General features: G+C 46.9%; 2 protein-coding genes across 6 annotated transcripts in view; both read right to left on the reverse strand.

Annotated features, from left to right (window-relative positions):
- The window catches only part of Nca (neurocalcin homolog), a 184,747-nt gene that overhangs the window by 94,566 nt on the left and 67,061 nt on the right, over nt 1–23,120 (reverse strand). The window lies entirely within an intron of this gene.
- Nucleotides 1–23,120, reverse strand: part of LOC105189001 (neuronal calcium sensor 2) — a 153,608-nt gene that overhangs the window by 64,120 nt on the left and 66,368 nt on the right. The window contains exon 1 of one of the 5 annotated variants that reach the window (XM_025302682.1): nt 8,758–9,044. The exons of 1 other annotated variant lie outside the window; for it this stretch is intronic. The gene's annotated coding sequence lies outside the window, so the exon portion shown is untranslated. Of the gene's footprint in view, nt 1–5,299; nt 5,408–8,327; nt 8,681–8,757; nt 9,045–23,120 lie in introns of those variants that run through there. 3 more of the 5 variants (XM_025302685.1, XM_025302684.1, XM_011150789.3) reach the window with 3 other exon arrangements.

Consider the following 23,120-nt stretch of genomic DNA (forward strand, 5'->3'; position numbering starts at 1 on the left):
GAGAGAGAGAGAGAGAGAGAGAGAGAGGGTTCAATACGGGCGAGCGAACGCACGTGTCGTTCAAAGTATCAATCGAAAGGAAGGTCCGCGTATACAATGAGGCTAGGATCAGTGGCTCAAGGTCGCACTAAATCCCGCTGTCTCATGCCACATGTTCTGCTATCGATCTCCACGATAGTTCGCTCCGAGAAATTGCGGTAAAAATTATTTCTCTTCGTTCGCTATTATCGACCTGCGATAATAGCGAACGAAGCTCTGTCGTAAACGATCTGATCGATAACGATAAAGGGCTCGCTCATTCCCTCGGAGGACACGGTCCCTTTGCCCAAGACTTTCCGCATGTCACTTGGATTGCAAAATTACGAAAACGTGCTGTAAACGACGATACCGAGTAACAATGAAAAATATGTAATAACAAAGTGTCGACAGAATATAGCGATAACATGTAAGAAGAATAGAACAAGCAATTATGTTCGAGAGTGCCTGTTTGATCAATCTCCTAGATTAGAGAATATTTGGATATTTTTGTGTTATTGGTGTGTTGGTTGGTCCGGCTGTGATCTTAAAAACTATATATATAAAACTATAAAATACTATGATCACATGAATCTTCCCCTCCTCTCTCTCTTTCTCTCTCTCTCTCTCTCTCTTTATTTCTGCTGCTGCCTGTTATTTCGCGTGGTTAGGTTAGGTATTGTGCGCTCAAATACGGCGTTGCACCACGAGAGATTACGTGTCGCGTTTACGTAATCGGTAACCCACGTGCTCCGTAACACTTTATTCCTCGCGCTCGCGCGCGATGAATTATTCAAAATCGTTGACTCTTATAATACACCCAATCGTGTCCGGTGATCACGATCCAGTTAGGAGTGACTAGCGCGGAATGTCAAGGGTGACTGCCATAGTTCGATACGAGGCAAGATCCGTCTAGATACGATAGAATCCGAATCGGCGAGCCAAGGCTGCGCTAGATTCTACCTTCATTCTGTGATTACACCGGCGATGCGGTCGTCGAATATCCTGGTCCGCAACTTTCGCATCACGCGATTATATCGGTATCGAGGCACGAAAAACGAGTTTTCAATCCCGCTCGCCGCGCACCAGATCTCGCGAGACTGCGCGCGAATAAACAACATAATTTTTATCTTCACGACCGACGACGGGTGGAAAAGCCGTCTCGCAATCATCCTCGAGTATTTGTAGCGCGCGCGCGCCTTCTCGATATAAATTATTGCCTGTTATATCGCGTCTGGAAAAAACGAGACGCGCGATCGAAAGCGCGTTAAATGAGCGAAGATTTCCAAGTCCAATTCGCGCGTTACTTACTGCCACGCTGCACGGATAACAACGGAATAATAACGTAATCATGCGACGTGACGATGGGGTAACGACCGTGTAATGCCGCGCGCGCGCGTTTGTAGATATATATATATGTGTGTGTGTGTGTGTGTGAATATAGCGTATCCACCGGTAATACGCTGTGAAAGTCAAAAATTCCGCGCGACAAAGCCCCCGCTGCAATAAGGATCGTTTAAGCAAGTACAAAAGGGAGGATCTCGTAGCGATCAAATGCTTAACCGTAACGAGCACCGCGGGCCAATTTATAGGACTATCGAAAGTCTTTTTAAGAATAAGTTACCGGCGAGCCAGCGGGAAGAGGGAATTATTCAAATTGCTTTCGATCCAACGCCGAGCTCGAGCGAGAACCACTCTCTACCGTCCCGTCCTCTCGCACCGTATATGACGATCTCTCGTCGTTTTCATCACTCTCGCTGCAACGTGTCGCCGCTGCGCGACACGCACACAGCTCTGAACTCGAGCTGCCGCGAGCCGCGAGCCTCGCAAACTGGCGCACTCGAATTTGCCGCGAGTGCAGCACTCCGGAATGTTAATATACGTCGCGATATAAATCGCGATTCTCAATTTGCATGCGACAGCGAGATATCAATAGGAAAACACGACGTAGTCGAGAGATATTTTCAGGTAACCTACGAGAACAGCGATACGTTGTCGAGTTATGGTTATGTGTACAACGTTGCAAAGAGAAAGAGAGAGGGGCAAGGAGAGAAATATCCGTAAGGATATTACCCTTTACGTCCTCGAAGTCCAATGCATTTCTGTGCGAGTATCTTGTGTGTGTGTGTGTGTGTGTGTGTATGTGTGTGCAGATCGATAAAAATAATCTGTACGTTCAAAAGCTGTTCGATGGGATCGAGCTGCAATTGGGAAACATTTAAATTCCGAATTGAAACTGACATCCATTTAAAGGTCTTAAAAATTCATAAAGCTATTATATAGTATTAATATTTCACGATTAACGCGCGCGCGCGCGCGTGCGCGTTTAACCATGACACGGAAAGAGAATAAATATTTGAGAGAGAAATTTACAATGATATGAAATCATGAAAATCATTTAACGCTTGAGCCAAAATAACGTTTGATGGGATCCTACACCCGATCGGAAACTCGCAGATTAATTAACCGTCAAAACCCAATGGGGAATCAACAAAACGCGAGAGGATTTGAAAGATAAATCCGTGCCTTTGGCGGATTATTGTCGCGCGACCTTACGCTACTTTCGCGTCCGCACGCTCTAACGCAGCTCTTCCGCGATTGAAAAGTACGAAAAATCGATGGATGCGCACTTACCTCCTCAGCCCCGAACGATTGTGGAGCGGAACGGTTCTGGTGCGGCTCCACCTTTTATCAAATGCACGGTGCGCCGAGCGAGTTTCAGTCGCACGAAAAGAAAAAAAAATCAATTCTTGCGCGAGCGCGGTACCCGTTAGGATTCTCCGAGCCATTTTCTACGCTACTGTTTTCAAGTGAGATATCTCTAATAGAGAGCGAGTGACAAATTATAACCGGATGGCGTACGCGCGAGCTCCCTTTCGCCGAAAGGGAATACGGAAGGGCACTTGGGCGAAAACGGTCACCCTCAATGGCAAGTTTATCTGGGACACGCTTGATGTCGCGAATAGCGCGATGAACGTGAAAACGGCCGACGAGCCGAAGATGATAGACGAGAGGTTACCGCCATGAGATCGACCATGAATTATGCAGACACTTTGGGCACGCTCGCCTCATGGCTTCGCGGTCGGATAGGGCGACAGGAGATTGAACGGCGGGAAACGTTGTTAATGCACGACGAGATGAGTGTTAAATCGCTCAGACGTCAAGTCACGAAATGCGCTATCGCGGCAAAAGCGGCTTGGGCGAGGGATTAAAAGCGCAGATTGCGCCGCGACGAAGACCGATAGAGGACAACGTTGCGCCCGCAACGTTGGCTGCTCAATTCGTTGTCGAATATATTTGCGCTGCTAACACGTCGCGCGTGTAATTAACGCGAAATTCGAGGCGTCGTCGTGATGGCGCATACTGGTGTCGCGTCGATAAACGCAGCGATACGCAGAAAATGATTTGTTGTACGAGGAGAAAAATATTTCATATTGGATGAAACGAGAAATTTTCTGGTGAAATACGGGCGATCGGGAAATTCCGATTGATAACGCCAGAATTCCATTTAATTTAATTAGAAATCTTGATAGTTTCTGAACTGAATTCCGATAACTTCAACCATGGAACACCATGCGTCGGAGATATACCATATGGTATACTTTATATTTGATATTTGACTTATATTTGGTATTTGATATTTGACTTGTATTGCGTAACGACTCTGTTTTCCTTTCAGTGGCATGCCGCTTTGAGGTTTTCCGCGGAATGTTGCAATGCGTCCTCGAGAGCTCTCCTTGTCAAAGTAATTCGCCTATTTTATTTGTACATGAAGAAAAATGTTTGATTGAGTGGACCAATATCCAATATCCTCAATATTATAAATGAATATTATGACGTTGCGAGCAATTTCGAAATTGCTATTGAAGATATCAGAATTCTGTTCAAGTTAATAAAATATCTCGATAATTTAGACTGAATTCTGATAACTTCAATCAGAATTTCTGAATCATTAATATTTTACTGGGAAATTATTTTATTCCAATATTTTTATCCATGTATAATATCGATACTTGTAATCGGGAAAATTATTAGAAAAACATCGATGGATATTAAATAAAATAAAGCTAATAAAACGCGTTTAATCGATAGCTCGTCGTTTTCAGCAACGAGACTCGCTCGAACCATCGATCTCTTTCTAAATCATTTCAGTGGAATCTCCGTGTGACGTAACGCGATTATCACTTTATTACTCCCACGCTGATCATCGTAAAATGACGTCCGCGGATTAACTGCGCGAGGTCTTAATCTGTCGGTCGTTTAATTTACCGGAACAGCTGTTGTAAAGCTCTTAATTCTAATTGAACGAACATACAGGGTGTCTCGCAATAGCAGCGCGCAGGGCGCGCGCAATGACTCGACTTTTCGTGACGCGAATACTTCAAGTGAATTCGACGAGGGAAGACAAGTTTTTTAATTTTCTCTTTCGCGATATTAAGCCAGATCACGCAAATCTCTTTGTGTATGTGTGTGTGTTCTACATGTATATCAATGTCCTAAAAATAATGCTATTCGTTTCGCTCGCATGAGAATCTCTCTCGGTAATCGAGAGAAAATTCACCTTTCCCTCGCCGGAAATTTTGATAAATGTTACAATTTCTCAAACTTTAATATTCAATATCGCGACGTGCCGAGATTTGGTCGCATCGCAAAATTCACTCGAAATTCATCTTCGCGAGAGATCCGAATGGTGAAGCATCTCTTCAGCATGAATCCCTCGTATATTTGACAACTCGCTTCCCCGACATTAGCAGTCTAATGGTCCACAGATGCTTCTACCCATTATCTCGTTCGCGTTAATGTTAGCAGCGCGTTTAACTCCTAATTAAACCGGCGCAAATGGCGGTGTAGTTGGCCTTCCATCGAAATAGATCGAAGCTGCCTCGTATTGAGACGGAAAGTTAAAGAGACGGCCGAGAGCAAGCCGCATGGATCGCCGCGCGTAACGCGATCTCGAGGCAAACAAAATCCCCTGCGAACTTGAGAACGAGTCAGACATTCCACCTACACTACGAAACACTGCAGCAAACACCTGCAGTCCTGCAGTCGCGAATCGCTAGCACGGATGAACACGCGCGCATCCCTGTGATTCAGCGGAATCCGAGCTCGCGCTAAATGACACCGCGCTTTCGAGGGTGTCGCGTAGGCTGCCACTTGCCACGCCGGCGATAATAAGCGCAGTCGAGAGAAGATCCGTGAGAGAGGATCCGTCTCGTTGCGCCGAGTTCGAAAGCCGAGAGGACGGAAGGACGCTTAATGAAGCGCACGGGGACATATAACTTACCGATTCGGTATCCGCGTAACGTCGAGCGCTTTCACGTCGCCGAAGAGAGAGAGAGAGAGAGAGAGAGAGAGAGAGAGAGAGAGAGAGAGAGAGAGTCGGGCGTCGCGGAACGTCTCTCAGTCGCACGCAAGTTGGCTCCTCCGTGCAGCTCGCGAGGAAAGAACAATACTCGGCGAGGGTGGTCGCGCGACTCCTCGCTCGCCTTTTCCTTAGCGCGCACTTCCTCTTAGACTCGACCTCTGCCAACTCGAGCTCGATCCCGATCTCCTGCGCAGATCCAGCGGCGACGAGGACGCCGACTATCGCGCGACGAGCGGCGACGGCGACGGCGACGGCGACGGCGACGGCGAGGAGGAGGTCGAGCGAGAAAGAGAGAGAGAGAAAAAACGGAACACGGCCGATGGATGATGGGTCGAGAGCGATTCACGAGAAGCCGTCGCTCGTCCGAAAAGCCGCGCCCGCGAGACCGCCGCCGTTGTTGGCACGACGAGCTGCTCCTTCACGTGGACACATGGACAACGGAGAACTCGCGGGGTCGCGCCGCCGCCGAGCCGATTGTTTCTGTACGTCGTAGCGTCCTGTCCGCGAGCTCGCTGATCACTGTTGGCGCCTCTTGAGGCGCTCGCGCGCACTCCCGCGTGCGACTCGTGCGAGAGCGTTTATCACCTCACTTCGATCGAGCGAAAGAGAACGACGTGTGGTCCTGCGGATTCACCATGGTCGCGCGTGTAATTTCATGCCGCCTCGTAAAGCCTTCGCGCGTCGTGAATATTCCACGGCGATTCGCGCGCTATCGATCGCGCGGCGTCTCGCTGCCGGTGGCCGATAAAAGGTCGCGGCAGCTGGGAGAGAAAAAGAGAGAGAGAGAGAGAGAGAGAGAGAGAGAGAGAGAGAGAGAGAGAGAGAGAGAGAGGGAGAGAAAATGGGAGGCCGCTCTCTCTCGGTCGCGCATTTCACCCATTACTCGTTTGACCGACCGATCGACGTATGTGTGTGGATCGTACTTAAAGTTTAAGCGGAGCTTAAAGTTCGCGCGTCCACGGCCGAATTTATTCCAGGGGCGGTGTTTAAAATTTCACGCCGCTTCGCCGGCGTGGCGCGGCGCGGCGCAACAGGCCCACCGGCGAGTACCGCTTTTTAGTGTTTGGCTTAACAACGCGTGGGACGTGACCGAGGGAAATGCTTGTTTGCGTAAGCCACAGCCGCGGTGGCGGCGGGATATATATTAGCGTGAGCGGGCGCGATGTATCGCGTGTGCTTTCGGACGTCGCATTTACGCGGAGGAGTCCACCACGTTGAGATACACGTAAAAATAGGTCGAAACACACCGGTTATCGACGCAATCTCGCATTAACCGCGCTATAAATAGACACAGATACGCGCGCGGCGCGCGCTGGTCTCCTCAGAGGCTCATTCCTCGAGTTTTCCGCTCAAGTTCCGCATGAGAGTCGCGGGCCGCCCGCCCGCCCGCCCGCGCGCGCGCGCCTCGAGTAATTTCCATTAGATCTTCTCTCTTTGCGAAAAGTTCAACTCGAGCTTAATTACCGGGGCATTTAATATTGCATGCGATCTCTCGTGAGCCGCCGAAGCGGAAGCCGAAGCAGCGACCAAAGCGACGGAGCTCCCTCGACTTTATCCCTCACAATGCGATATATTTTTCCTCAGACGGATTATCGATCGAGAGCGATATTGCTTCGCTTGCGATTCGCGATAAAATTGAATATTAGTACGCGATAATTATGCCCGCGATATGCGAAGAGCGAGCAATTTTATCGTCAAATTGGCGATAAAGAGAGCCAAGGGCGTTTATCACTGAGGGGCAGCACACGGACGAGTTGCGTCGCGGTCTCGAAATGAGAAACGAGAGAGAGAGAGAGAGAGAGAGAGAGAGAGAGAGAGAGAGAGAGAGAGGCATAACCGTCCCGCGAAACGAGTGATATCTCGTGCGCAATTAATACGAGAAAGGGAAGCCCTCTCTGTCGACATATAGTTTATCGTCTCGCATTAATCACGCTCTCGTTCATTTCCGCGAGCGTTCTCGGTACTTCGCTCTTCGATTCCACGATTTATTACAACAAAATTATTTCCGAACAAGCCCCGCTGCTCTCTCGAGTGACTAATCTCTCGGGAGATTAGCGGTCTGACGCAAACAGAAGCCCAGATCTGATCGAGTGACTCTAATGCCGCCACCTACTTCACGGCACTACTTTGCGTGCGACAAATATACACGGGACTGACTTTGGAAGGTTCAACGGCAACGAGGAAGGAACACGAGGAGAGACATTACAACACACTCCCCCTCCCGTCCCGGATGATCCATCCGGCCGGGAAGAAAGACGTTGCCTCTAAAACGCTCAGACAGCGAGCCAGTCTCGTCGGAATACTCGACGTTTGCCAGCTCGATAGTTACTCGCGAATTCCGGGAACCCTGCGGGAGAGAATGGCAGTGGAGCAGCAGCGCGGCTGCTGGAAAAGGAGAGAGAGAGAGAGAGAGAGAGAGAGAGAGAGAGAGAGAGGGGGGAGAGGGTTCGGAGGAGGAAGAACCAAGGGATTTTCCGCCCTTTTCCCGTCCTTCCCCCTCCCTTCGTCCTCTTTTCCACCGTTTTCGCCCTGAAGGCTCGCCGGAGCCGCACACTCGCGCGAAGCACCCACACAAGATCTTCCTTATCTTCGACTCTCTTCAACCCCGTACCGGTGCTCCCTCCTCTCCCTCTCTATGTGTTAGTGTCCCTCGCTAATTAGTCTTACACTCGTGCTCTCGTAAGGAAAAGGGTCGCCACTTCAGAGTGCACTACGTCGCGGCTTAAACGCCAGCGCAACCCCTAAGCGCTCTCATTTTCTGGCTGTTCTCTCTCTCTCTCTCTCTCTCTCTCTCTCTCTCTCTCTCTCTCTCTCTCTCTCTCTCCCCCTCCCTCCCCCCTCTCTCTTACGCTTTCGCCGTGGTAGCGCATTGCAATTCTTTATCTCTCTTTCTCTTTTCCCAAGACACCGCCATTTCGAGCAGCCAGAGGTATGGTATGAACCTTACACGCTGCACCTGCTTTCTTGTCGTATCCTTATTTATCCCTCCGTCGACGTCACACCGAGAGGAGCGCGCGCGCTCGATCAAAGAGAACGGAACGAGGGACGAAACGAAGACGTAGAGCGCGCGTTCCCGACTTCAGTTTCTCACGCCTTCACCCTCTAGCCTCCCTCTCACCTGCTCGCTGTCACGCTTCGAGACCGCCTCGACCGTTACCGAACAGCAACTACCAACGTCGCGATCACCACATCGTGTATCGCGAATCGATTCGTCGGCGAAGGATATCAGAGCGAAGGAAGAGCGAGTCGACGAGGAAAAGGACTCTCTCGTTCCCTCTCTCTCTCTCTCTCTCTCTCTCTCTCTCTCTCTCTCTCTCTCTTTCTCTCTCTCTCTCTCCCTCGAGTGCTCTATCGAAGGCGCGATAGAGCCCTTCTACCTGGAAGGAAGACGTCAGCAAAGAGCCGAAGAACAGACGGACCGACGGAAACGATCCAGACGGCCTTCCTTCCCGCCTAACCGAGCAACGAGACACCTTCGTACCCGCGACTCTATTTCCGGGTTACGCGTTTCCGCGCGGCTTCGTCGGCCTCAGCTGGGACAAGAGCGAGAGCGGCGGCGCGTTTTCTAGCGCGTACGAGTGCGGCGGAGGTACTAGCTAGAGCGAGGCGAAAGCGGCGGTGCGAGGCTCTCTCCCCAAGACTGATCCTGCGTGCTGAACGAGCCACCTCCGCCACCTCCGCCGCCGCCGCCGCCGCCGCCCGCCCCCACCGACAGCTCGTCATGGCCTCCACCACTACCCCTTCCTCGCCGACCACCCTGTGCCACCTCCCGTTTTCCACACAGCCCGCGGAACCTTCCATCTCCAGCCGCCGCGATTTGCCCTCTCTCCTTCTTCCCTCCCTCCCTCTCTCTCTCTCCCTCCCTCCCGCTCTCTCGCTCTTTACTCTCCCCTGCTGCGCTTCCGTCTCTATCGTTCACCCGTAGCCATAGAGTTACGCGTCTACCGCTCTTCGGCACCTCCTACCGGTGTCCCGTTCTCCACCACCTTCCGTCGCGTTCGCCACCGTCGACGGTGGCAATAACGGCGATGGAGGTGGCGGCGGCGGCGGCAGCGGCTGCGGCGGAGGTGGCGACGACGACGACGGCGCCGGCGGCAGCGGTCGCCGATGTCCACTGACGTTAACCATTCTTGCGTACGCATAATCGGACAATGGTTCTCTCCCTCCCTCCTTCTCCCTCTCTCCCTCTCTCTCTCTCTCTCTCTCTCTGACGCCTTCCTACATCCTCCCTCTCGCTCTATTTCTCTATTATTCTCCGGGTACCAGGATACGCGCGCTATACACCGATGTTTTAACCGCGTGACGGAACTCCCGTGTCGCTTACGGGCCTCACACGAGGGTCAGCAGGTCGGTCGAGAATTACGTCTCGCGGCGGAAGACGTAGCGAAACGTCGACGAGAATTGTAGGGGGACTATACGAGAGAGAGAGAGAGAGAGAGGACACAAACGTCCTATATTGACACTACTGATATTCCCGAGCGTCAACGTCGCCGAGTGGTCTCGTGAATTCGATGGGAGAACAAGCTTCTTTTGATTACGCGCATGGCAAATGTTTGCAAGAGACAAAGCACTCCATCGCGAGTGTTTCTACGCGCGCGTGATATCTCAGACAGAGAGCGAGAGCGAATCCGTCGGCGAGGACGTGAAAGACTTACTTGACAAATGCGCAATTATCCAGGTGGATCTAATTGCATGAATCATGATGCAGCTAATTGCATTGTCAGCGCATAGTCGACATGCTTCATAAATGTCCTTGTTTATACAACTGTTAGTCCAATTGCGCGTTACGTACGAGACGCGCCCGCATGCTCGCATGCATGCACGCGCCACGCACTCTCACGTGGGGTTCCCCTCCCCCCCCCACCGTGGATTTATATTTAATATCTTCACGACCGAAGCTATCAGGGGATTCCGTGTTTGTCGAATTGCGAGCTGGACTCCCTTCAAATTATTTCGACCCACGCTCTAAAAGCACCGTTTCGGAATTGATTGGATTAGCGGCGAAGTTGTTTTACATCGCGGCTTCGTCGCGGGAGAACTGTATTACCGTGTCGTTTTCAATCGTCCCGCCTCATCGATCCTGAAAGATCTTGAAAGAACTGGGAAATAGGACGCGCGTATAATGTGAGGATCTTGGCGAAATCTTTCAATGGTGTATTCTCTTTGCCTGCAGATTCGTAGCTAATTAAGAGATCGAAATACGTGGAATGTATATCAAGAAATATTCAGTCGGCAGAGAGGGAGCGAGAAGGAAAAATGCACTTTCCTGAATATTCGCCACGCGTAATACGGAGAAAATGCCTTTTTGCTCCCTTTTCTTTTCCTGAAAAACGGCGCAGGCCGTAGGAAAAACTATTTAGAAAATTGAGGTTAACTCTTGCCGGAAAAAATGCATCGCATGTATTATGCATTACCGCTATTATGCGCGCGGGTCTTACTTCTTGGAAAATTGAAATTTAATAGCACTTACACGCAACACACACACTAAATGTCACGTTTGGTCTTTACGCGGCACCTCACTAAGAGCGGGGATGAGCTGGAGAATTATTGAGGATAATTTGATGAAGGATCGGACGCAGCGTTGTGCACAGCGTGTTATGCGAACGAATATTACTCCCGCCCGTGGAAATGTCAAACGGACGTCCTACGGCAGAAAAATAATGATCGGCAGGCACGGTTCCTCCTTCTGCGCGACTCGCGCGCTGACGCTAACTGGCGAGAAATTTACCGCGATCCTTGTTCTAACGAAGATAAACGCGTGTCGTAAATCATTGCTATAATACCCGCGGAGCTTGCATATACCTCAAACGAGGTAATGAACTTACGGATTAATAAGTCAAGCCGTGTGTAATGCAATTTTGGAAATCTCGCTTCAGGATCGCGCAATTTCGCCCGTATCAATTCTAACAATTGCAAGCGTGATAATTATGCCCGCTCCAATGAGTATCCTAATAGAACGCGCTCTACCGCGCGAACCATTCATTTCCAAAAGCCATACGAGGAAAAGAAGCTACTCGTCAAAAATTAGAAACTTCAAACGACGTGCAAGCGATTCGATTTCGGTACCCGACCCCACAGCTAACTTTGTTTAAAGCAGCTGCCCTTTTTCATCGTAACGTTACATTTACATTGCGTCTACGCGCAAAAACGACGACATGACTCCTGCGCTGGACGTTTACACGTCACGTCTCGTTGCGTCCACGCTGAAAGCCGAATTGTCCGACGCGCGCGACGCCGGGCTTCCCGTATGCAGATAGATACGCGCCCTGTAAAAAATCGATTATCGATAACTGCTCTCCGATCTCTGGTAGGAAGCCAAATAGTTACGCTGCACGGGCTGTTCGCGCACTCGGGCCAATAGAACTGAAAACTGATTCGGATAACGGAGCCCGAGTCATCGTATGATGTAATTAATATCGATTAACGCTTCGTTGACGGACTCGGCGAACGAGTGCAGATGGACGGGGTGGCTCGTGCCTGCGTTATCATCGCCAGCGATCGGTTCGCAAGTAGAAAGAGAGAAAGAAGGGGAAGGGGGACGAGAGAGAGAGAGAGAGAGAGAGAGAGAGAGAAACCACCTGGGACACGAGCAATGTTTTGCCGCGTGACGATGGTGCACAAAAAGAGGATGAAACAAAAGCGTAGCTTCTCGTCCACGTGGACACGCGCGTGGGCATGAGGAGGAACATACACACCACACATACACACACACACCACACACACACACACACATACATCGCGCAAACTCGTGGCGGCTTTCGAAAGACCGAGAAACAATAGCCGCTGCTTTCGTGCTTGTTACATAACCGTGGCCGTTGTGTCGTCACAAACCAGCGAGAGCCCAACCCGAGCGAGTACCTCGGACTCTTCAGGATCTCGCGTTGGTATCCCGTCACGGTATTTACGCTGGTCCTCGCGGACTGATTTCGTCAGGTATTTCGGGTATCAATCGGGAGCTTGTCTCATTTACCGGTGAAAAGACGCGGATTAGTGTAGTAAGAAGCGCCAAGGGCGAGGCAGAATCGCCAGCTTATCGCGCCAGGTTATCCTGGGATAGGAGTCGAGGCGGAGGTGGAGATTTCGATGCAGAGATCTTTCTCGCAATTCCCGCGAATCCTTCTTTGTGCGCGTCCCGTAATCTGTCTCTCGCGCCGATGTAAATTCGTGACCAAGTTCGTGTTCGATCCAGTGCCGGTTTGGAATTCACGAGAAAGATGATTTTTCACCGGACGAAGAGAGCAGTCGATCGTTCTTTTCCGGCGATCGAAACGTATTTTCCACGTGCGGTTGATTAACGCAGATCGACGTGTGATTTCGTCTCTTCGCACGTAACGCAAATATATCGTTAGAAAAATGAGCGTAGCTCTGCTCTTTTGCCGATAAAGGGCATAGCGTCGCGGTGATCGTTCAATCAATCAATCACGATTGTTAAATAAACGTCACGAGAATTGCAGACCGGAAACCGAACGTTTCATTAATCACTCTTTTCCGCGCATAGGTGAACAATAGCCGCCGGGCGCCATTATATACTGCGACACTTTAGGAACAAATTTATCCGTCGGTTAATCTCAACGAAATTCAACGTGAATATGATGTGATTATTCCTCGCAGGATACCGTCTATTCTGAACGGAATGGTAGAGCGCGCGCGAGCTATGCTTCATAAGCCGGTGAATTACTAATTATTACGACTTGTTACGATTGTTGCGCTCACGCCGCGATATCGGAATTCTTTATCCCGGGGGGACAATTTGTATAATGACCCGTTAAATGTAAAAAAAGCGGCTTTATAATCGGAGCATCGTTATTAAAAGCAGATGAGAGAGAGAGAGAGAGAGAGAGAGGGGGGGGAGGGGAGAGGGGGAAGAAAGGGCGAGGGAAACGGCGCGGGCATGAGCGACAATTTAACGAGCTCCTACTCGGCAAATGAAGCGAAGCTGTAGCGTCGAGTATCAAGATACTCGGTAATCTCTGCAAGTTCGATCGGAAGAGCCTTCAAACGGAAGCAGCTTTCAGCTCTGCTTCCTGCTTTACGTACGGCGCGCGATTCCTTGTGACGCATCCGCGTCACAACAGGCTCCGCTGGCCGATAACTCGTCGGCCAAAAAAAGGGAAAAAGTGGGACGCGCGTCGAGAGCGGCCTTTCAATTTTCCGCACTAGCGATCTCGCGCATCGTACGAGCGGGAAAGCGGAGATGAAGAGGGAGGGTTTCTCTGCGTCTCTCACGTGATGCGTGAATTTGCACCGCGAAGGAATGCGACGCGTTGCCGCGTCGTTCGTCCGGCCCACTTCGGCGCGCTTTTACGCGAGACACCAATTTGTCCGTGCACGGGCGGAGGGCGGAGAGGGAAAAAACGTCTAACAATTACGGGACATGTGCACAATCCGAGACGACGTTTTCGCGCGGGGTTGCATCCGTGGCACGTGGACGAATAAGTGTACCCGTAAGCACGTAATATCGTTGCGTCGCACTTACGGCCGGGATTCCTCGGCTCTAATCGTGAATAAACCCGTGACGATCGCTTAGACGTAGACAGCGACTTTTCATTGGAACGTTGTTAGCGCCTTTGACGAATTGCCGAATCGTAATTAAAATCTAGAAGCGATAAAACCACGCGCGAAAGCCACTCTCTCTCTCTCTCTCTCTCTCTCTCTCTCTCTCTCTTTTTTTTTTTCTTTTTCCCGGCCTGATATCTGCTCAGAGAAAAATCCTGCTTTTTCTATCTTTTCTCGCTTTAGGACTCTCGCGGCTCGAGACACGTGCCATGAGGTAAAGCAACGTCGGCTCCGCATGTTGGCGGAATATACACTGATAGAAAAATATAGTTGAATTAACTATAATCTCACTATATTTTGCAGTTCATTTTGGCGTCAACCATATTTTTATAGTTCGTGGAACCTGCAAAATACAGGTTACTATATCATTTAGTTACTATATCATTATAATTCCAAATATCATATACTTTTCTCTCAGTGTACCGACGAAACATTTCCTTCTTTTACTATGCAAATATAAAGCGCGTATACACTGAGAGAAAAGTATATGATATTTGGAACTATAATGATACAGTAACTAAATTATAGTCCGAAATATCATCAATTTATAGTAAGTATTACCATCGATATGGGCATAGTATAACCCCAACCATATAATATTTTTGCTAAGAATTATAGTAAGTTAAACGAAAATTATTGTATGGATACAAATATAAAATATAAGTAGGTAAAGTAATTCTTTTATATAGTCAATATTACCAGAATATTTGCTAACTATATGAATATTAAATCTCATTATATTTGTAAATGAGAAATTACCACATATGTGGTAAAAATAACTAAACAATTATTTAAGACAATCATTGACTATATATTTGTGTTTATTCTACTATATTTTGCAGGTTCCACCAATTATAAAAATATGGTTGACGCCAAAATGAACTATAAAATATAGCGAGATTATAGTTAATTCAACTATATTTTTCTGTGTATTCAAGCAATGCTGAGCGGAAGATCCTCCGAATGTAAAGTTCGTTCGCGTCACCGAGACTGACGCGACAGTCAAACGCGAGATTCATTGAAAATGCTTCGCCCGTGCTTTTCTATTTGATATCTTTTGCTAATTCGTCCCAAAATAATATCCGAATCTCGCTCGTATCGCGCCAGAAAATTCGTCGAAAAATCGACCGACGACAGATTCACATGCTTCCTCGACGTTTCCATTTTTCGAGGGAACGGTCTCTCTTTCTCTCTCTCTCTTTCTCTCTCAACAGATGCAACAATTTATTCCCGAAAGAACCCGCCTCTCACCGCCAACAACACGCAGATGTGGTCCAGCTCTTCCTCTCGCGAGAATGCATTAGCGGAGTTACACTTGGAGCGAGTCGCTAGCGCATCGCTTGATAACGGCATTTGTAGACATTGTCGAGGAGCCAGAACAAAACATGCTGCGACGTTTCCTGCGTCGTTACGCCGCGGAGAAACGGAATTCCTCGATAGATCTTTCCGTATTCTTCCGAGCCGGCAAAAAGCTGCGCACGTTCGTGCACGACGCACGGGACGAAGCTTTCTTCGGCCGGGCGACTCGGTCGACATACTCTCCCCCCCCCCCCCCGCTTCTCCGATGTCACACGATGTATATTTTCCGTGGCAGAAACAGCGAATGAAGCAAGAAATGCACACTACGCCGGTCTAGGTTACTTCTAAGAGCGCGATACGATTCAAAAGAAGCGACACGGTTTTGCGGCGAGCGCCCCCGCCGCGACGTTGAATTTAAAACGATCCCGGGATATATCTAGCCGCGTGAGAAAAGTAGGGCTGCGAGAGCCGATTATTTTGAAAGCGCCGAAGAAGAAAGCGCGAAAGTTTCCCGGGAAAAGAAAAGGAAAGAAAAAAGAGAAAAGCGTGATTTTCCTCTCGGATCGTGAGCGAAACTGTAGGTGCAATCGAATAAGTGAAATATCAACGACGATATTCGACGAGAGATACTCGCACGGATTTTCGTGAACAGTTAAGTTAAGTGCCATTAGCGAATTACAGCGGACATATTTGTCGCGCAATGTTCTTTATTGTGATGTCTAATTCTGCTTCGATATTGTCCTAATGTTAATTCAAAAACTCTAAAATGCCGAGATTGCGCGGTGACTTGTAGCGGAAATATGTTAAAGAAACAGAGTGTTGGTTTAAATAAATGACGGTGGTTTATACGCGACTGCTGAAAACGCGCAAAGGATGGGGAGATTCCGCGGAATATAAAATACCTCGGGACTTTAGGAGTTTTTCAAAAAAAGGAGAATCCACATCGGGGGGTTTTCCCTCGAAAAACTCGAGATGCTCTGATCCAAAAGATTCCAAAAAATTTCAAGACGATAAATAAGAAGAATAATAGGTGATACCATCTCGAAGTAAGAAACATTGCGGAAATGTTTCGATCCATATTTGACTATTTCAATATTCAACATTCAAATGTACATAGCTACGCATGTATTTTTTTGTAACATTAAACTTATACAAATAGTGAAAAGATTATATATATCCGAGTCAAAATTTGTAATTAATCGGAGATTTGTATTCATGGGCTTTTATGCGGTCGTTCGGATCAATCTTTCTCATCGTATCAAATAAATGTAAGTATAGATTGACGAATAGCCGGAGAATCATAAAACCATAATTACTTTTCAAACGAATAATTTTTGAGTCGGATATCGGATATCTTTTCGATAATCGATTCGCCAAACATCCGTTATCGACGGAAGTAACAAATAATTTACCTGGGAATATATATGATATATATCGCTGATCGCGTCTCTCTGCATCCTAGGTAGCTTCCTCCCGTTGCAGCATCCTGATTGCACCGTCATGGCACTCTAATGACACTCCGCTAACTCTCGCGTAGATACAACTCGGTCGGAAATACACGTGTTGAATGACGCGATGCCGACGAGAGGTCGATTAAATATTTCAAGGCCCGACGAAATATTTTAATCATCCGAGGGGATCGAAAATCATCACGTACTGCTACACGTCGTAGCCCGTGCCGTATGCGTGCCGCTCGTCGGCACGAAACATAATAAACACCAGAGAAAGTACACGCGGCGCGCGAAGCTATATGTTCGACTGCCATGAAGGCCCGGATTGTTGTTGTTTGCCCTTGGCGTTCAATGATGATGGTAATAGACGATTGGAAGGGGGCAAGTGTACACACTTGCCGACTTTTCCGCTGCTCTCGCACGTTGCATATTCCGTAACGCATTTTCCGACGACGATCGCGCTAATTAATACGAGTTTTTTCCGATCAAATCATATCTACGAGTGGCAGTGCCATAAGCTAATATCCACGAAGCGCCACGACGGTGCAGCCGTCGTATAATAGAATGCTGCATCAGGAAGTCAAAATGGAGGAAATAGGTCGTCGGATGCAGGCAACGACAACATTACAGATTTCCACAAATGTGTATAGATATTTATTTAATATATGCACATTCCCAACGCCGGTGAAAAAAAGTAATAAAGATTATACAGGAATAAAATATATTTCCCTTTAATTCTATTGTTTATTTATTTTGATATTTAATATTCGCTTGTCTCTCTCTCTCTCTCTCTCTCTCTCTCTCTGCATTTATGTAAAGTACACAATTTACACATTGTTTATTGAAATTAAAATAAATGTTAAATGTGCAAAGAATAGAATAACGTAATAAAAAAATATTCTTAGGTACGATAAAAATAATACTTACAGATATATTCTAAAAGAGCCTACGACAAAAGAAGTCATTCTCGATGCTCTTAGCAGTTTCTACTTTAATTTCCAACATGGAGGAAACGGCAGTAAGAAATCATAACATCAAAGTAGGACAATAGCCTATATAGTGTTATTATCTCGGAGTTCTCCGTCTTTTGGTCCTTGAAATTCGACGGAATTTGCAAGGTTAATTTGCAAAGCCGAATTTTCGCCTCGAGATGCTTGAATGTATCTTTTAATAAAAGTTACCACGGAGATAAAAGAAGAGAGAGAGAGAGAGAGAGAGAGAGGAGAGAGAGAGAGAGAGAGAGAGAAGAGGGGCGTAATTAAAATTCTAAAACCGGTTGAGTTAACGTGTAGCAATTAACAATGTGGCAAGGCTTATTAAGCAGGCAGATTGTAGACCGCGCTTGTACGACTGTATAAAAGCTAATTTCCTCTTCCTTTTTCTTGGCGGAATCAAAGTTTTTTGGCAACAGTAACAACGGCAGCAACTACGTACCGCGTATAACGAATCGCGGCCTGAGAAATACATTATACGTTTGCCTGCTGCACTTAACCCTTCACGTACGACACGTTTGCTTACACAATGTAACCACCAAAGTAAATTGTGTTTATAAACTTTGTGTTCTGAACCTGTGGCTTCGTTGACGACACTATCGTGTATCGTAAGTAATACTACAAATTATCCTCGTGTACAGCGAAAATGAAACTTTACTTGGCTCGGGCAGATTTATTTTAATATTGCACGAAATTATGTAACATTCATATACATATACATATATATATATACGCATACAGTCCCTTCTAATATTCTCCATTTTTATCGTTTGATAGCGCGAAACGCTCGACGAACACCGTGAAAGCTATCGAATGAGTACGTGAAATCTGGCGAATTATATGCGTATGCTCGATCATAAAAATCTCGAAAACGAACCGCTCGAACCAATGGAGATTTTTGCTAAGTTGAAAAGGATAAAAATATCGACGGAACACTCTCGACCACTTAACCTGGCAAAGTTACATCGAGTATTTCCGATATCATCTTTTGCGACCATCCGTGTGTATATACGAGACTCCTCGTACCTCGGAAAATCAATGAATTTCAATGTGATTATATTCGATAAATGTTATGCTGTAACTCTAGTCACTGAAATTATTCGATTAAATTAAAAAATGTAATTCGCGTCAACGGAGGGTCAAGCATTGTACAATTCAAAAGGAACAAGTCGAATTCGGGACACGAACGGATTTCACACCGGATTTAAAGCGCATATCTGTTTCCGTGAGGAGACTTGGACATGGCTTCGGATCGACTATTTAAACAAGGCGACGCGCATTAATATTTCAGCGAAATGGGTCACCGCGAAGCGGTACGACAAGTTCTTTTTTCTCATAAAAATAGGTGTAATAAAATCAGATAAATCCGGTATGCGCGTACTGTCGCAATTTACATAGAAAATAAAGAATTGCGGAGAGCCGACTGTATCGCCAAGCGGAACAAAGGAAGAAAGAGAGTGAGTGAGAGAGAGAGAGAGTGAGAGTGAGAGAGAGAGAGAGAGAGAGAGAGAGAGAGAGAGAGAGAGAGAGTGAGAGTGAGAGAGAGAGAGAGAGAGAGAGAGAGACTTCTACGTCAAATACCATTTATTCGTGTTGTTATTCAAAATCCACAATCTATTCAAATATGCAGTTCGTATCGATAAAACTGCGCTAGTCACGACGAAAATTTGAATGTGATGGCCCGCGTGCAGCATTATTTTAAACTATCCGTAGAAATTTAAATACATCAGCGACGCCGTTTAGACGGGCAGAAATCGTTCGCGGATAAAACCCCGGAAAATGATTACCACTGCCTAACCGCGTTTGTGTTCGTTCGTCGTTGCCGCGAAATGACATCTCTGAAAATACAAACGGGTTGTCGAGCCATACAGCACACACAGAATTCCTTTCAAGGAGCCCCTCGAAGAGATATGCTAACGCATGCGCACCTCTCGAAAGGAACCGCTTGGTATCGCGGGGATTGAATTTATTCGCTTGTTCGTATATTTCAGTCAACACAAAAACAGCAAGCAATCTCGGCACGAAGCCCGCGGTGCAAGCTCCGCGCGTTTCCGACGGGCCCGCACGTAACGTGTGTTTTAGTCGGGAAACCTCCGGGAAATGCGCATTCAACCCCGAAGGACGTCTTTAAAGCGCGCTCCACGCCCCCGGGAAACATTGAACGTTTGATTTTGCACTCGGTTGCAAATTCGAGATCACCAGCGCACTTTACTTTATCGCACGCACGGTCTTCGCATCGCGACGAGCACAGATCGCGCGATCCGCGATGCGACGATGAGCGCAGAACGACGACGCGTTTAATCATATTAATCAGCGCGCGATTTCGCGAGGCTCGGGAAATGATCGCCTATAGATATTTACCAAAGTTGATACGTGAAATATTCACCTCTACTACGTGAAGAACATACAGGATCCCTCGGAACCTAAAAGATTCCATTCCGAAGGGATTTCTCCGAGGAAATAAATAATACACACAATCTCAGGCTACGAAACTACTTTTCAAATCCGTCATCGGGCATCAAATATATCTGTGTCCCGCGAGGACATAAACCAACGTACATATGGTTGGGCGTTGTTGAAAAGGTTCTCTTAGAACCTGCAACAACGTATGCCCAACCAAAGATGTATAAGTTGGATTAAACCAGACTAGGTTTCTTTCTCGCCCGCTCGTACGTACTATTTAACATTTTTCAATATACATATTTAATATTTTATTAAATTCATTATTTATTTTATGTAATATTTTTTAATATATATTGCGCGTGGGAAAAATGGACACTATTCATGAAACTTCTTTTGTTGCATATAACTTTTTGATTGAACCATGAGCGACGGCTAAAACCTTTTTAATATTTTACTCAGGGATATCACCTTGATAACGTATATCAAGGTCAAGGTCATAGGAGATGGGTCCTCTCTGATGTAAAGATTTACCACCACATCTATTTGTAAAAGATTAGATTCACGACAGCGCAAACTCGCGGCTCGCGTCAAGAAATGCAAGCGACGCCCAACGGGCGTCGCTCATATCGCTCGTGGAATAAGTAGTCTCGTTCGCTCGCGAAATATTAGAGTGGTTTGCAAATGCGCGAGCAAAAAATACCGGGTCAAGCGCGCGCGTGCAAGCGTTCGCGCTGTGTAATAATCTTATTTTCAGCCTGATGTGAAAGTCGCGCTCGCGAATGGCGAGAATATCGTGTAATTTGGCGAGCAATAAAGAATACCGCTTGAGAACACAAAACACGTCCTTGGTGCGGCGAGATATATGTAACGCGTCTCAATTTTTCATCCCTCTAGCGGAGCATTACGACGTCGATAAAAGCGCATGCGAGAATGCACGCGACGACGGAATGCAGGGATCCCCGCGCTTCGTTCCCGCCACCGGCCTTTTTTCGCGACGTACCGTCCGCGTTTTGCTCGTGTGACAAAGCGAAATCGAGATGCAGACGAATTAACGATAATGGCGCGCGAGGCTTTATGGCATGCGAACTTTTTGATCTCAGTCGTCGGTGCTCTCTCAACGCTCTTCGTAAGCTCCCAGTCGAAACGATACAAACGTGTTCCCCGATTCCGAATTCAAAGAAATATCATTCTCCTCAGCGAAGCTGAGATTTTTCGATAATTATTGATAAGCAGGGGGCCAGCTTCAACGACGCTGACGTTGATGTGTCTGTTGCTGAGGTCATTTTATTTACCGAATAATCCTTACCTTTCTCAAAGCTTTCAGTTGTTTATTGAAATATTATGAAAGAGAAGGATAAGTATGATGTAGTTTTTTTTCCGATACTGCATATATTAGAGAATAGATAGGGACGGAGATTTATGAAAAACATACATGTATATGTAGAGGCTTCGCTCGCTCTCCTCTCCCCGTCCCGTGCATATACACGTACTGTTTTACATACGTTTATCATAAACATTCTATACTACTTATTTTTTAACGTATACAATATCGAAAAAACTGTATTGCATTTATGAAACTCCTTTTGTTTGTAACTCTCCAATAAACAATCAGGAATTGCTAAAAGCTTTTGAAAATTACTTAGGAAAATCTTAATAAAATATTTACGTCAAGGTTAAGATCGACTGAGATCGACTCCGTTAACTTGAATAGTTATCAATACTGCTTTCGACGATAACTTTTTAATGAGCAATAAACGACGGTTAATGTCTTTTAAGGGTTACTCGACAAGATGATCTCAACAATATGTGTCAAGGTTAAGATTATTGAAGTGACTCCGCTTTTATCAATAATTACCGGTTTCTCTTTTATTCGATGTTCACCGGCGATTCAAGAAACAACAGTGACTATTCCGATAATTACTTTGATATCTCATTAAAATAAAGCTCGTTAGGGTAATAATTGCGAGATAAGCTGCCTATTTAATTGCACTCTCGAGGCTTATATACAACTCGCTCAGACATTTCTTAACTTAATTTCTGATATAATTCTGATATAATTATATTTCAGTCCAAGTATTCAAGCAAGTAGCGCAAGTCTACACAGTCGATTTATCAAAGCACACGCTTTTGAAGTTTAATCCAAGTCTCGCGAAGCAGTCTCTATAATTGACTTCCCTGTTAGCTTGAAACTGAAATATTACTTCGCGGATTTCTTGTAAGAATGCAGCAGGCGCGTCGTTACTCGTTTCTCGATCACGTTCGAAGAAAGAGAGAACACGCCAACACACCGTGACGTTTGATAAAAAATAAAACGTCCGGGAAGGAAACTCGATGAGATCCCAACGTAGCGCTATTGATATTATTTATCACACTCAAATCATTGCTCAACGTAAAACAGCAACGTAAACATCGTTCCGAGAAGCGAGATGACGCTCGTATCAATCCGGTGTAACAGATGAATTATTCATCGCGAGGCCCGCATCGACGACAACGGATTTGTTGCAACGGTAAGAAACGCCCGAAACGATTTGCATTGTAACATTGTTACGCGAGCCGCGTCGCTCTAGTTAAGGGTTTAAATATACTCGCTGAAATGGCGTGCATTACGTACAATGCATACCTGATTCGCCGCAGCGATCACCGTTGTTGCACACCGCGCACGTTGGAGATATGTTAATGATAACACCGAGAAATATTATAAAGTATGACCTTTACGTGGTTTTTTTCTCCTCCGCTCTTCCTTGGGCGCATAATTAATTTGGATTAATTTCTTGATCTCCGGCTGCAGGGCCGCGATGAGACGATAAAGGGGAATAACGTGACGCGAAATTTCGCCGTTGCGTTGTCCCCGTTAAACGCGCGACTCATTAAAATGGCCCGCGCGACTCGCAAATGGAGGATATTTAAATGTGCCCGTGGAGTGTTCTCAACGCGCGGCACGACGGAGCCGGCTCATTGGATCAACGTGCGTTTCAATTGATCACGTTATCGGATTTTAATAGCGCGCGCAAAGTCGCGCGGATCGTCTCCGCTTCACAC

This window comes from Harpegnathos saltator, unplaced genomic scaffold, assembly GCF_003227715.2.
Source record: "Harpegnathos saltator strain DR-91 unplaced genomic scaffold, Hsal_v8.6 scaffold51, whole genome shotgun sequence".
NCBI classification, from domain to species: Eukaryota; Metazoa; Arthropoda; class Insecta; order Hymenoptera; family Formicidae; genus Harpegnathos; species Harpegnathos saltator.